Below are 12,460 nucleotides of genomic sequence, written 5' to 3'. Positions count from 1 at the left end.
ATATCATGGTGAGGGATTTGGTAGGTGATACTGTAACATAAAGCTGGAAATCTTTGATTTTCACATTCTTATTCATTTGTAGGTCGGTCTTGAATGTTGGATATGCAAATTACTGATTTCCTGTGGGAAATTATTAATAACCATCTCTTGCATGTTTCTATTAAGCTAAATACACTGACTCATGTATCAGCAAACTTAATAACTTGATCTTGGGGAACAGCGTTTTCATTTATCTTTGTGCAAGGGTTACGGTCATTGCAAGGTTCTGTTACTTTTACATCATCCTCTCCCTGGTTTTGAAGCATTACTCTGAGTGCTGTTTTAGTGCGGGAAGCATCAAATCAGCTGTTCTGTATTGATGGAGCAAGTGCAAATAGGGCATGTGTAGGTAGATGATCTTTTCTTGCTGTGTGTCTGCTGCACATTTGGGGAAATCTGGTGGGCAAAAAAGTGTGAGCAGATGTACACACCACAAAAACTACTGCAGATAATTTCAATTTTACTTTTCGATATGATATCTTCTGTAATGGGATGCTTTCACTTTCCAGTCCAGATCACCCGTTCCTTGCCGTATCTGTCCCAGGGAAAGCATCTTATTCCCTTTCCACTACAAATCACCGGTGTTTAGAGGTCCAGATGAGTGTTATTCTTCATAGGTGTTTTTTGTTCAGGCAGATGTCACAGCCTCATTTTATTGTCACTATAGTGACAGTGTATGTTGAATATGTCACTGTTGAAACCTCAGGGTGAAAAAAGGTGCATAAAACTATATAACGAGGTCGTTTTCCCCATCCACTTTTCTGTTGAGGGGCGTATTAAAATTTAGAGTTATTTGAGACTCTCTGGATTATTGATTGCAGTGGGAATCTTATCTGCTTACAAGGAACTAAAGATAATTTCTAGCTTATTTGAGCATGTGGATGAAATTTGAGTGTGATGTGTAAGATGTTGTTTGGAGGAGGGTTAGAGGAGTAAAGGAAGCAAAGTTTTCGTTTGGTGTGAGAAATAATTTGCTTCATTATTAACTATAATCATGCTCTGATCACACGTAACATGTGAAAATAATCACTGTATTTTTCTTCATTTCTAGCCAGTGGAAAGAGGTATTGTGTTAATTATACAGCCTTTCAAGGTGAGCTGCATTTTTATGTGGTGTGTTACATAATTTAATGTGACAAAGACAATTAAGAATGATCTCCTGATGAATATAAACTATTTTTATTACATCCATTTCCACTAGGCTGAATGACTTGAGGATTGTGTAGTTTATGGTCTGAATGCTGCGGGATAAATGGCAGGGTCTGCAGAGAGTCCCGTCCCTGAGCTCCTGCCACTCGCCTGGTCGCGCCCTCTTCGAAGCAGCTGAAATCTCCCAGAAGTCGTTCAGAGTAGTGTCGCTTTTAAATCACCATCAGCCCAAGTAAATCAGAGTGCTGGAGAGCTTGTATGTGCTCTCTTCCGTCACATAGCGTGCTTATGTTTTCTCTGTTTAACTGCATCTATGGCCAACCAAAACACCTTCCCAGAACATAACGCAAGGCCAGAACGTACCCCTCCAGGGTGCCGACTGGCCTTTGGAGGGAATCCTGCTGCTGTCGGATTTGCTGGGCACCAAATCCTCTGCTGCACTGTTGCACAGGTTACAAAATGGGACAAGAAAACCACAAACAACTTTCCGACTGGTGTCGGAGTGGTTCGGCTCAGCTTCTCTCTGCAGCTGGGCAGCCGAGGCTTGAACGGCTGAATCTCGCCGCATCCTTTACCTGCTCTCTGCTGCCCAGGGACCAGCAGTGGCAGAAGAGCACTGTGGCGTGGGCACTTGCCAGTAAAAGCGGGTTTGGGAGAGACTTAAGACACCCAGAAAGCTTCCTTTCTCCTTATCCGTTTGCCATTTACCTGTGGTTAACAAATACTCATAACGCAGAGCACAAAGCTCGTGAGCTCCCTCTGTGAGGGAGGCGGCTGAACGAGTGCAGCCGCGGACGCTGCTGGGGCAGCACGAGACAGTCCAGTCGCTCGGATCAGGAGTCTGCTGCTCTCCAGAATTGGAGTCTCTCATGCAAGAAATTGGAAAAGTCTTTTGGTGGGGAGGAAGAAAGATTGGGAGGAAGAAGAGATTAAAGTTGGAGATATATTTCCTAATTTTAGAAGCTGTAGTACACACAAAAAATGATATGGCAACGCTGACCAGAAATGTGCCGAAAGGACAGGAATGCACTTAAGCATACTCAGCTTGCCCGGGGTTTCAGGAGTGTCCCCTGTAAAAATACAGCAAGTGTATTTTTSCTTTAGGCAACAAGCCTTTTCAAAAGTGTGAGTTTTCAGTACACTGAACTGCCAATAAATAACACTAAACTTTAAAGGTTTTAAATGGATAAAAACAAAGTCAGCTTTTCTCATCGATGGTTTTAGAAGTAAAAGAACTTAAATTCAGAGTTCTTTTAAGAAATATTTAAACTTCTCTTGCATCAAGTGAAATCTGCTGGGCTATAATTGAAGAGAACAGAGCAGAATTGGCTGAAGCTGAGGTCTGGCACGCGCACGTCTCGTAAGAGTCCTGCAGTCGCAGAGTTTGYGAGACGTGCTGTTCAAAGGGCCAGGCACGTGTGGCTGCCTGAGCTGCAGGCAGCCACCGTCTCTGCCGCCTTATCGGTCCCAAAACGAATCCCCTTGAGCACCGCAAGAGTGGTGTTAAAGGCTAATGTGATTTATAGGCTTTTGCGTGTCAGTGGTCTTAGGGCAGAACGTTGTGTCTGCGCTGCGTCTGAAGGTGGAGTTGTGGCACTGAGGCGCACCCAAGCTAGCATCAATTCAGGCAGCTCCGTGGCCGCACAAGTGGGTGCGCGCGTGTGCCGCCGGTCCGCGCAGAAGCCTGTGCTGCTTGTCCTCTGCCTTTGCTTACCTAGCTAGTTTGTTATTGTGGTGTTAGTAATGATACCTTGGACTCAGGTAATGGGCTCAGAGCTTTCATGTAGATCCTGGAAACTTGGACTTGGCTCTTTTGAGTCTCCAGGCACAGCTCACTGGATAAGATGATGCAAGTGCTAGATCTCGGGCTTTGCCCTAAACACAGCAATCCAGAGCAACATACGCTCTCTTAATCTGTAATGAAATTTGCTCAATAGTAATAATGCCGTGTTTGTGGTCAGGGCAAAGGCTTCTTTAATCAGCACAGTAAAATTGAGGGAGGATTTTTTGTTGTTGTTGATAGCTTGCTTTTTTTTTTTTCACCTGTCATGTAAAATCTGGCATTCTGAAACATTTTGTGATTGAGTCTAGGAATCTTGGGCGCAGAATGCGAGGGGGTGAAGATGCCACTCACCCGAGAGTGTGAAAAGTTCTGACGCTGCGGACTAGTTCAGTTTGCGGCTTTATACTGCTGTGCAGGAGTGGAGAGCAGACATCCCTACTCCAAAAAAGTTCTGCGTATCACAGGGGATTTATATGATTTCAGTTTTTTTCTCTCTTTTTCTAAATGCTTAAAGAAGCRTTTTTAAGAATGGGACCCTAGGCAAGAGTATCTTCCTTTAGAGAGAGGAATTTTGCCATTCAGAAAACAGAGTTGATTTATGGATTACTATGTTCATCTCCATTGWCATCCTCAGCTAAATTATTTGGTATTCTGATCAAATAATTGCAGAAGAAGCTTTTGCAAAGATCATTTTAAATCATCTGAATCATTTCACTAGTGTACAGTGGCTCTACCTATAAGCTGTAGAAATCCATGCAACAAGACATTGCTAAGTAACACACATGTAAGTTAACTTGAAGAGGCATTTTAAAACAGTCTGTTTTCAAAGTTTCACCAGCAAGTGTAGATGAACAGCTGGGAGAGCTTCCTCATTTATTTTTACACTTTACTAGCTAATCAGGATATGAGTTCAAATTCAACGGGAGTTACTAATATACATTCTTAGAAGGTCCTGTGCCGCACTAGGAGTCCAGAGCTACTGTATCCCTTGCTGTCTGTTTTCTGACCTCTGTTGAAAATKATGTGGCATTTTAATCAGATTCACAGCAAACAGTTGCAAAAGCTCTGTATTTTTACCTCACTTGTACTGAAGTGATTTCGAAGAAGACAGGTGRGGAGGCATTTCCAGGGCTGCCAAGTGAACTTGTCGTCTTCTGGGTTAGTAACCCTGGAGCCTCTGGGCGCTACCGTKATGCAAATACAGAATTACAAGAAATGGCAGAAACTGAAGTAGTGCTGTGACTGAGCTTTCTCAGCATATCCACATACCTGTGGATGATTCCAGTAATTTTGTATATGCAGGTTGTTTGGCTTTAAAGAAGAGAGAAAACACAATAAAATGAAACCACAGGTTTGACTCTCTAAAACACAGAATTAGTGTTCGGAAGGCAAATGATCATGTGTTGAAAGAAGTCTTCAAATGCAGGCATTACAAATTATTGTGGCTTTTGAATCTCACAAATTAAACGCATTAAGAATGCCTTATTCAGGTTCCTGCTGTGTAGTTTTGCACAAAGAAAAACTCTTGCTCTGAGTTTGGAGAAGCAGTAAAAATTTTATACTTCTGGTGACGAAAAATATGACAAAGCATTTATTGCTAGAATGAAAGTGCATCGGAAAATATATGGCTATTTTCCAGCTGCAAATTTCTCCATTTAAGTGCAAACAAAACAGGAAAATGAAATGCAATTTTTATAATCAACTTTCATGAGTCTTCTGGGAAGCCCAGAAGTATCTGAGTGGAGCCTCTGGGACCTGTTGAGTTTAAATATGAATTTTGAAGTCTGCTCAGTAATAAATGGTATGATACATTTGGTTTAAAAATTAAGCTTTTTGCAAGTGACATCTGTGTTTAAATGGAAGTTAGCTGGAAAAGAGAAAGGCTATTCCAATTAACTATCCATTTTGGAGATGGGTCAACTCTTTCTTTTGCTAAAAACTATCTAAAAATTGTGGTTCTTCATCCAATGCATTCTAAAAACAGCAAGTTAAAATTGTGCACTTACCTAATATAATTACTGAAATAAAAGATCAAATATGTTTAGAAGAAACAATAAATAGTACAGAAAAGGACGTGCCAGGCAACATACAAGTGACTGGAGAGAACCCAGTAAACTACAGTGGAACTTACAAAAAGTTAAACTACATGAAAATAACCTATCTTTATTCTGCTCATAAAACCATTTATTTAGGAGAAGAAAAAACAGTAGTGATTTTATTAATAGTATACTTCTGCGTGTCATAGCAACTCATATGTGATCTGTAGAAACATTACAGATGTAAGAAAATTATAACAAGGTTTTGTGTGCGTGTGTTCTGATTTAAAAAAAAAAAATCACACTTTGCCTTTACAAAAGGATGCAAAAGGCATGGTGGATTTTTTGTTATTGTTCCGTCACAGGCGCTAGAATGGGCTGCACATGTCTGCATTGATGTCCTTAGTGTTGCATTTCTCTTGAGGCCAATTACAAAGGTTCACAAGGTTGTTTTTATTTTCCTTGCTCTTGATGCCTTTTTAATGAGGCCTCCTAGTAAACAGCAAGCATTATGCTTTCCTGTTGTATTCCTGTCTGCCGCCTTTAAACATTTATTGCTAATACATGTGGGAAATGATTTATAAATTAAATATTAGGAAAATGTACTTTAAAAAACAGAAGTAGTGGGGGGCATATTTTATAATTGTCACTGGAGGTAGGGGAGGAATTCTTGCAAGTACTTTGCTAATGGAAGTGCACTGAAAGGGCCTGTTAAAGCCTCATTGTGGTTTCATGTAATAAATAGAGATAATAGATGCATGGAGTTCTTAGTGCGCATATCTGGGCCTGTGGTTCTGTGAATAAAATCTGAAGGTAACAGAAAAGAAACACCCCAATATTTGTTTAGTTTCCCATGGAAGTTTGAACATGGCTATTCTCTGTGCTGGTGTTTGTCCCCCTCATGTCCCCTCTGTGACTGCCAGGACCGTTTGTAGATGGTGTTAGTAAAGCTGCATGCTGGCCAGTGCTAATTCTAACCTTGAAATAGTCCCTTTTTTGCTTTCCTGCTTCCATCACTGGATCTTCTAGATTCAAGTGATACTTGCAAAATGTTCTCTAATCACCAACAACAGCTAATCAAGGCTGATAATGCTGTTTCAGAGTTGAAGTGTAAGCCATAAAATGCTGTCATGCTAAAAACCCTCATACTGGGAGGCTGCCTACTCTTGCTGCATTGACGATACCAAAGTCAAGTACAAATACCATGATCGCTTAGAGATTCTGTGTTTCATTACTGTTTTTATTTGTTTAATGGCTGCTTAGTATATAAGCAAATACTGTTTCTCTTTAAATTACGATTGAGCTTGCTCGTATACCAGAGTATTTTCACCCTGGTTYGGAGCCTGTTTGCTCCTTGGTAACATTATTGCAAAGCTGACACCAAACCAGGAAAGAGCAGAGGCAGATTTGCTTTGGGACAAGAGGCTGCGTGCTTGCCCGCTGCAGGAGGGTGCTGCGTCTCTTCTCCGGGTAAGCTGGCATGAGCGGTTTTGTYGTGGGCGGCAGTGCTGTGCGTTGGGTGCCTCACACCTCACGTCTGCTCAGGGTCCTGCGGGCAGTCTTGGTAGATAGTGTACCTCGCTTTGCATCTGTAGTGGTCCCTGTGTGTGGAATGGACAAATGAGTTGATGAAACTCAACTACGATATGTGTGTAGTGTGTGTGTATGTATAAAGAGTTTATAAATATTTATTTGTTTCTCCATCCGTTGTTGTATTCTAATAAACAGTGCATTTCTGGCATGTTTATAATTCTGGGAGGTGTTTTTGCTTGCATGATGGGTTTGTCTTTATATGTGCCTCTTAGGGTTTTTTTTTTTTTTTTTTTTTTTTTTTTTTTTTTTTTTTTTTTGATTTTTTTTTTTAGTATTTTTGGCACTGTTGTGCAAAACTGCTGTCTGCTGTGGGATATTTCTTGGACTAGCTTGCTGCATGTTTTCTTTGCTCTTTGCCTTAGCACATGAATTGGCAGTTTAGCCTGTAGTTTGGCTAGTGCTGGGAAGTCTGGTGTTGAGAGCAGTGGAAGACTTAGGGGCCCCAGCTGTGCTCACCTAGCGTTTGCTCTGGTGACTTGCAGCAGGGCTGGACRCCGACCATAGGGAACCTGTTGTTAGAGAAGTCGTTTTTAGTACTTGCATGTTAATAGTTCTGCTCTCATTTCTTGTACTACCAATAAATTCTGCTATCTGAGCAAGGTCCAGTGCTTCTACATTAAGATCTAGAATTTCTGAAAATGGCGTTGTTGAAAATGGGCAAGGAGTTGTCAAATAAAAGTGGAACTTATTCACAGAAAATGTCACTGTATTCATCCTCATAACTAACTCTGGTTTTATTATTATTACTGGTTTGGGTTTTGTTTCATTTTGAGAGAGGCAGTATTCCCCATAGGTCATTTAAAAGTGAAGTTTAAGATATGCAGAATATTTTGAAATTTTCACTTCCTCCAGATCGGACATCCTCATGCATCTAGGGTACAAATCCTGGTTCCTCTGGATCCAGAAGTTGTCACTGTGGGGACTTCCAGGAAGGCAGAAAGAAAGAAAGAATATTTACTTTAGGGTGCTTGCAAATTTGTTTTGACCAAACCTTTGTTTCTTGAGGTTTGCATCGATGATTGTAACACTTTTGTATGCCACAAATTCAGTTCCCTCCTCCTGGACCATTCTTCGAGCTTGTCCCCCAGGAGCGTTGCCACGAGCACCTGCTTGGGTGTTTGGAGAGCTGCAGTTCCCCAGGGAGGGCCAACAGCATTTTTTTTACAGAATGTGTCCATCTCGCCCAGTTTTCACGCTGTTGTCTCCAACAGTGAGAGTAGTTTTCCAAGTAGTTACTGATTTTTTTTTTTTTTTTTTTTTTTTTTTTTTATCTTCTAAGAGGACTTCAGTTTACAAGACTTTGTTTCTGCATGGCCCTGCTATACTACTGTGATGAAGAGATTTGAATGTTAGTAGTTGTTCAAGCCCTAAATGCTGCAGGACCTGTATAAACTGGGCCCGTTACTGAGAGCTGTGGAGGCAGCTCCCACTTCTGTGTTGCCTTGTGACATGCTCTTTCTTTCCAGTACTTTCTTTAAGGCAGAGGAGTCACCTTTAGTCCCCTAACCTCTCTCAGTAGCTCTGAACTAGTTCAACTGCGAGTTTGCTGCTTCTCAGATCTGCTACCCACCCCAGAGGCCTTCTCAGAGGAAAGGAAAGGAGAGGTTGTCCTTCGTTGCTATACCAGGAAGCTGTTTACTTCTTGGTGATGTAATCCTGCTGGCATCTTTTCTAGAACATGAGTGTTCCAAGAATCTGAAATAATACTTTGATCATTTTCATCTTTTATCTTTTTTAAGGAGCCGATTTCATTCTCTGCTGTTCTCTTATGAAAGCAATTGGCTTAGATAGCTAATCAAGCTGCAGAATATTGAAAAGGTCAAAATAAAACGGTGAAATGCTATGATTCGCAGAAAACACTGGGTTCAGCATCCTAAGGAGTATAGATCATTGTCATAACGTAAGCTGATTTTTATTAAAAAAAATAAGCAAAAATTAGGCTACTGCTTCTCTTGATGCTGTTTAGCGTGAAGACATGTTGTCACTCGTAGTGTCCTGAGAAAAAGATGACAGTTAGTAGCCAGCATCTTACTGTAATAAAAATTACACTGAGAACATGGAATCCCTAATTATTTTGGAGAAACAGAGGACATTACGCTGTGTGGGGAACAATGTTCCACAGTGGTTGCATGTTCTCAGGACAAGGATGGTAACAATCTCACCAGAGGGCACAACTATTTCTACTCATACAACCTAATTTAAAGATTGATGTAAGAGAAAGACGATGGTATCAAATACACTCAACCTCACCATATCAGGCAGTGAAAATAAAAATGATAAAAATTAATCCTTTCTTCTTGATGGTGATAATCCTCTATACTCTCAACCCAAATTTTAAAGATCTGTAGTTCTATATCTCATCTCATCTCTTATCCTGCTGTACACACTGCACAGCTGGTTTCAAAGCTGATGCTCTGTGGTGGTTATAATGAACATTTGCCTGGCCTACTCAGTGCAAAGGATGCTATTATAAAAAGCTTAAGCTTTATTATTTTTTTTTATGAGAAGTGATTTAGGCAAGTTGGAATTTTCTAGAGTTCTTCAAAAATGTGAGATGTTGTGCACTATGAGGTTATACAATTGAATTGTTATAAGGAATCGTGGTGGCACTTTCTTTAGAAGGCCAATAATTTATTTTCTGATTCTACTGTGTGGGATTTATTTTTAGTGTAACTAATAAAATGAGCATAAAATTAAAATAGCGTTGGTGAATCAAACCTTTACATGAGTGGAAAGGTTTGTTTTATTAAGTGGAATTCTAGTTCAACATGAAGTATTTTATTACCTTTATATGTACTAATCCCTTTTTTATGAGATCAGTTTACCCAATGATCTATACATGGTTTCAGTTGYCTTTTTCCTCAAGAACTCAAAATGATAAAATGATTTTCTCCAACTGTTTCTCCTTGTGTGGTTTGTTTTGATACACAAGTTACTGGATTTTAGGCTTCTCAGACTTCTCCTGAGTATCATTTAGTAGTTATTGCTGCATGAACATTGGTTTTAGTATTACAGAAATAATAACATTAAAATGTTTGCATATTGTTACTTMTTACCAGCTGTAGTGTTACTGTTTGAGGTAGTGGTTCTTATCTGTTATTGGGTATGGCATAATTAATTTTGTACACTTATCTGACGACCTTCTTGTCAGTTATTCATAGTCTGACTACTTTGTTTGCAATCTTCAAACTATTTACTATGAGATGTGGAATATTTCAGAGTGTTCTCGCATTAATATTTGGAGTAGTGAAACTATGTGCGGGCATTTGTTGCAACGTGCTGCAGTGGAAGGCAGCTCACCTCCTCTCCGAGGCAGCAGCAAAGGCATGGTCCAGATCAGTGTCATCTACTGCGAGAAGTCCGGCCTGGCTCCAGGATAGTGCCCTACCTGGGGCAGAGCTGGCTTGTGTGTGCRTAACGAGCAAGGCATTTACTGCTTGGTAAGTGCCTCATCTCAGCAAGCAGTTCCTGTGCTGTGATGCTGTGGGTTTCGCTATGAAAGATAAGATTTTTTTCTGTATTGTGACAAATATGCATCATGTTTTACGTAGCTCCGTATTGTTCTTCTGTGCTGAAAAGTCTGTGAAGAAGCTGAAGAGTTCMGTGAGGTTTTTAGGATTTCTAGGACATTACTCACTGAAGCGTGGTAGCAATAAACTCCTAAACTGAGATAGGATGATTTAAGATTTCGTGTGCTTTTATCCAGAACTCAGGGCTGTGCCTGTGTAACACAGTTATCTCTCGCCCCCTCCCCTAGTGCTACCTCGTCATCCCCCTCTCCGTAGTGTGTATGGAGTGGACTTTACAATGGATATGTAGACATTGCAGTGCATTATTAACAGAATAAAATGTTGAGGTTAGTCTTTGAGTCAGCCAACTTGAACTGCTGTGATCTTGGTGTAGATCTGGTCAAAAATTTTATCTTAATTCCTGCTACAAGATGCCTTGAGCTCTTAAAATTTTGGTTCTTTTCAACTTGCAAGAATTTCTGGTATTGAGTGAAACAGTGGTCAGGTATTAACACTTTCATTTAAAGCTGCCGTTTTCCAGGAACATCTGAAGTGCTCTTGCAAACTTCACAGAAAGGTTGTGTAAATCATGGACCTCATTGTCAAACATGTTTGGCGTTACATCCCATTTCATGCTCGAGTATTGACTCTTTCATCTGGACTCTGACCCTTGGTGTTACGCTCATCCAACGTATTTATATCGACACGGTTGGTTAATTCTGGCTCCTTAATATTCTGCCCCAAACRAAGTGTAACTTTGAAACTCAGCAAAACAGTTTGTGCCTCTTAGTTGTTACATATGACTAGAGTTTGTGGTTTGAGTTTTACAGTAGCGTACACTAACTATTCAGTTTAATCAGTTCATGCACAGATATCAAGTACTTAAAATATTGCTAAATTTATCAATGACACTGAATAGCCTTCAAAGATCCAAATGAGCAACAATTATATAACATTATGAGCAACAATTATATAACACAGATGATTAATATTATTTTTCCATTTTTTGCCAGTATTTGTAATATATTAAGAAAATAAGTGAAGAAATAAAACAGAAGATAAAGAAAATTAATTTTGTTTCTTTTAAAGCCCAAGACTGAACATCATGTTATTCGGTGTCTGCCCTGGCGGCACTGCAGATTTCATCCTTTCTTTCTAAATCTGGCAGCTGCCTTGGTGGGAGAGCGCCTGAGTGCGCTGGTGCTGTGGAAGGAAACGTGTCTGTCTTGCTGCGTTCCCAGGGCTCAGAGACCTAGAGAAAACAGTGAAATCTCTCCGGAGTCTAATTTCACAAGATTTGCAGCCTGATTTACAGACCAGAAGAGTTTGGTAGCTTCATGTGAGCTCCAGCTGAGCCGTTAGGGTTTGTCCATCACTAATAATTACCATCTTTAGTTGCTGATCGATGTAATGAGATTGGAAACAGGAAAGGTTGTCTGAATGCAGAAGCACAGCTCGGAGGGAATGCAAATTATTGTGAATTGTTGCCTCAAAAGAACTTTTATGAATAACACGCACAGGAAAACTTCAGAAGGGTTGAAAACGACAGATCTTTTCCATTTTAATACTTTTGCTACAAGGAGGAGAGGTGCACAGTGGAGCCTCAGGCTGCTGGTTTTTGTAATACACCGGGGGTAAAAAAGGAAGTGGGCTTTCCCATCATYGCTCTGGGCATAGAGCCTTACTGTTTTTTGGCCTCAAAGCATAGTTCAGGTGCTAGTATGTATAGGCCCTGAATTRCTAGTAATATTTTTACTTTTTTTTCTTTGAAGAGCATATTTAAATTACACACTCTTTTCTTCTGCTTGGAGGTTTCTTCACAAATCTGAAATTTTGGTTGTTTTCTGCCTGTTTGGTTTTCTGCAGTTAGGAACTGTAGCCAGATTTCTTGTGGATTTGAGTTGGTTTATCATGTAGGAGTAGCCAGACAAAATTTGTTGGTACTTGTTTTGATTCGCTTTGATTAACTTAATTTTCCTAAAAAAAAAAAAAAATAATAATAATTATTAAAATTAAAAATAACCAGACTGACTTTGGTTGGGAGAGTTATAGCTCCGACCGCTGCAACCGGAGAATATTGGGGCGGGGGAAGAAAACTGGTAAAAAAAAAAATTAAAAAAATAAAAAATAGGATTTTGGCCGCGACGCCTCCCCCCGGTCGAGGCCGGGGGGGTCTCTTCCCTTTTGCACGAGCGGACGCTGGTGGAAAACGGCTGCCGGCGGCGCGGGCAGGCGGAGGAGGCGGCGGGAGGGGGGAAAAAAAAAGACGGAAAACTGCCCGGCAGCAGCGGGGAAGGACCGGGAACGGGGCTGCGGGGTTTTTTTTTCTTGTTGTTCTCGTTGTTTTTTTT

General features: G+C 40.5%; 1 protein-coding gene and 1 long non-coding RNA gene across 7 annotated transcripts in view; one reads left to right on the top strand and one right to left on the bottom strand.

Moving 5' to 3' along the window:
* CNTN4 (contactin 4) overlaps positions 1 to 12,460 on the top strand; it is a 368,687-nt gene that overhangs the window by 114,144 nt on the left and 242,083 nt on the right. The gene's annotated exons all lie outside the window — the stretch shown is intronic.
* LOC146598579 (uncharacterized) overlaps positions 6,239 to 12,460 on the bottom strand; it is a 17,947-nt gene continuing 11,725 nt past the window's right edge. The window contains exon 3 of the long non-coding RNA XR_014895242.1: positions 6,239 to 6,608. This is a non-coding gene — a long non-coding RNA (uncharacterized LOC146598579). The remainder of the gene's footprint in view (positions 6,609 to 12,460) is intronic.

Source organism: Rhea americana, unplaced genomic scaffold (genome assembly GCF_003343005.1).
Source record: "Rhea americana isolate MKP2758 unplaced genomic scaffold, rheAme1 scaffold_16, whole genome shotgun sequence".
Lineage (NCBI taxonomy): Eukaryota > Metazoa > Chordata > Aves > Rheiformes > Rheidae > Rhea > Rhea americana.
This window is presented reverse-complemented; position numbering and strand designations above follow the sequence as displayed.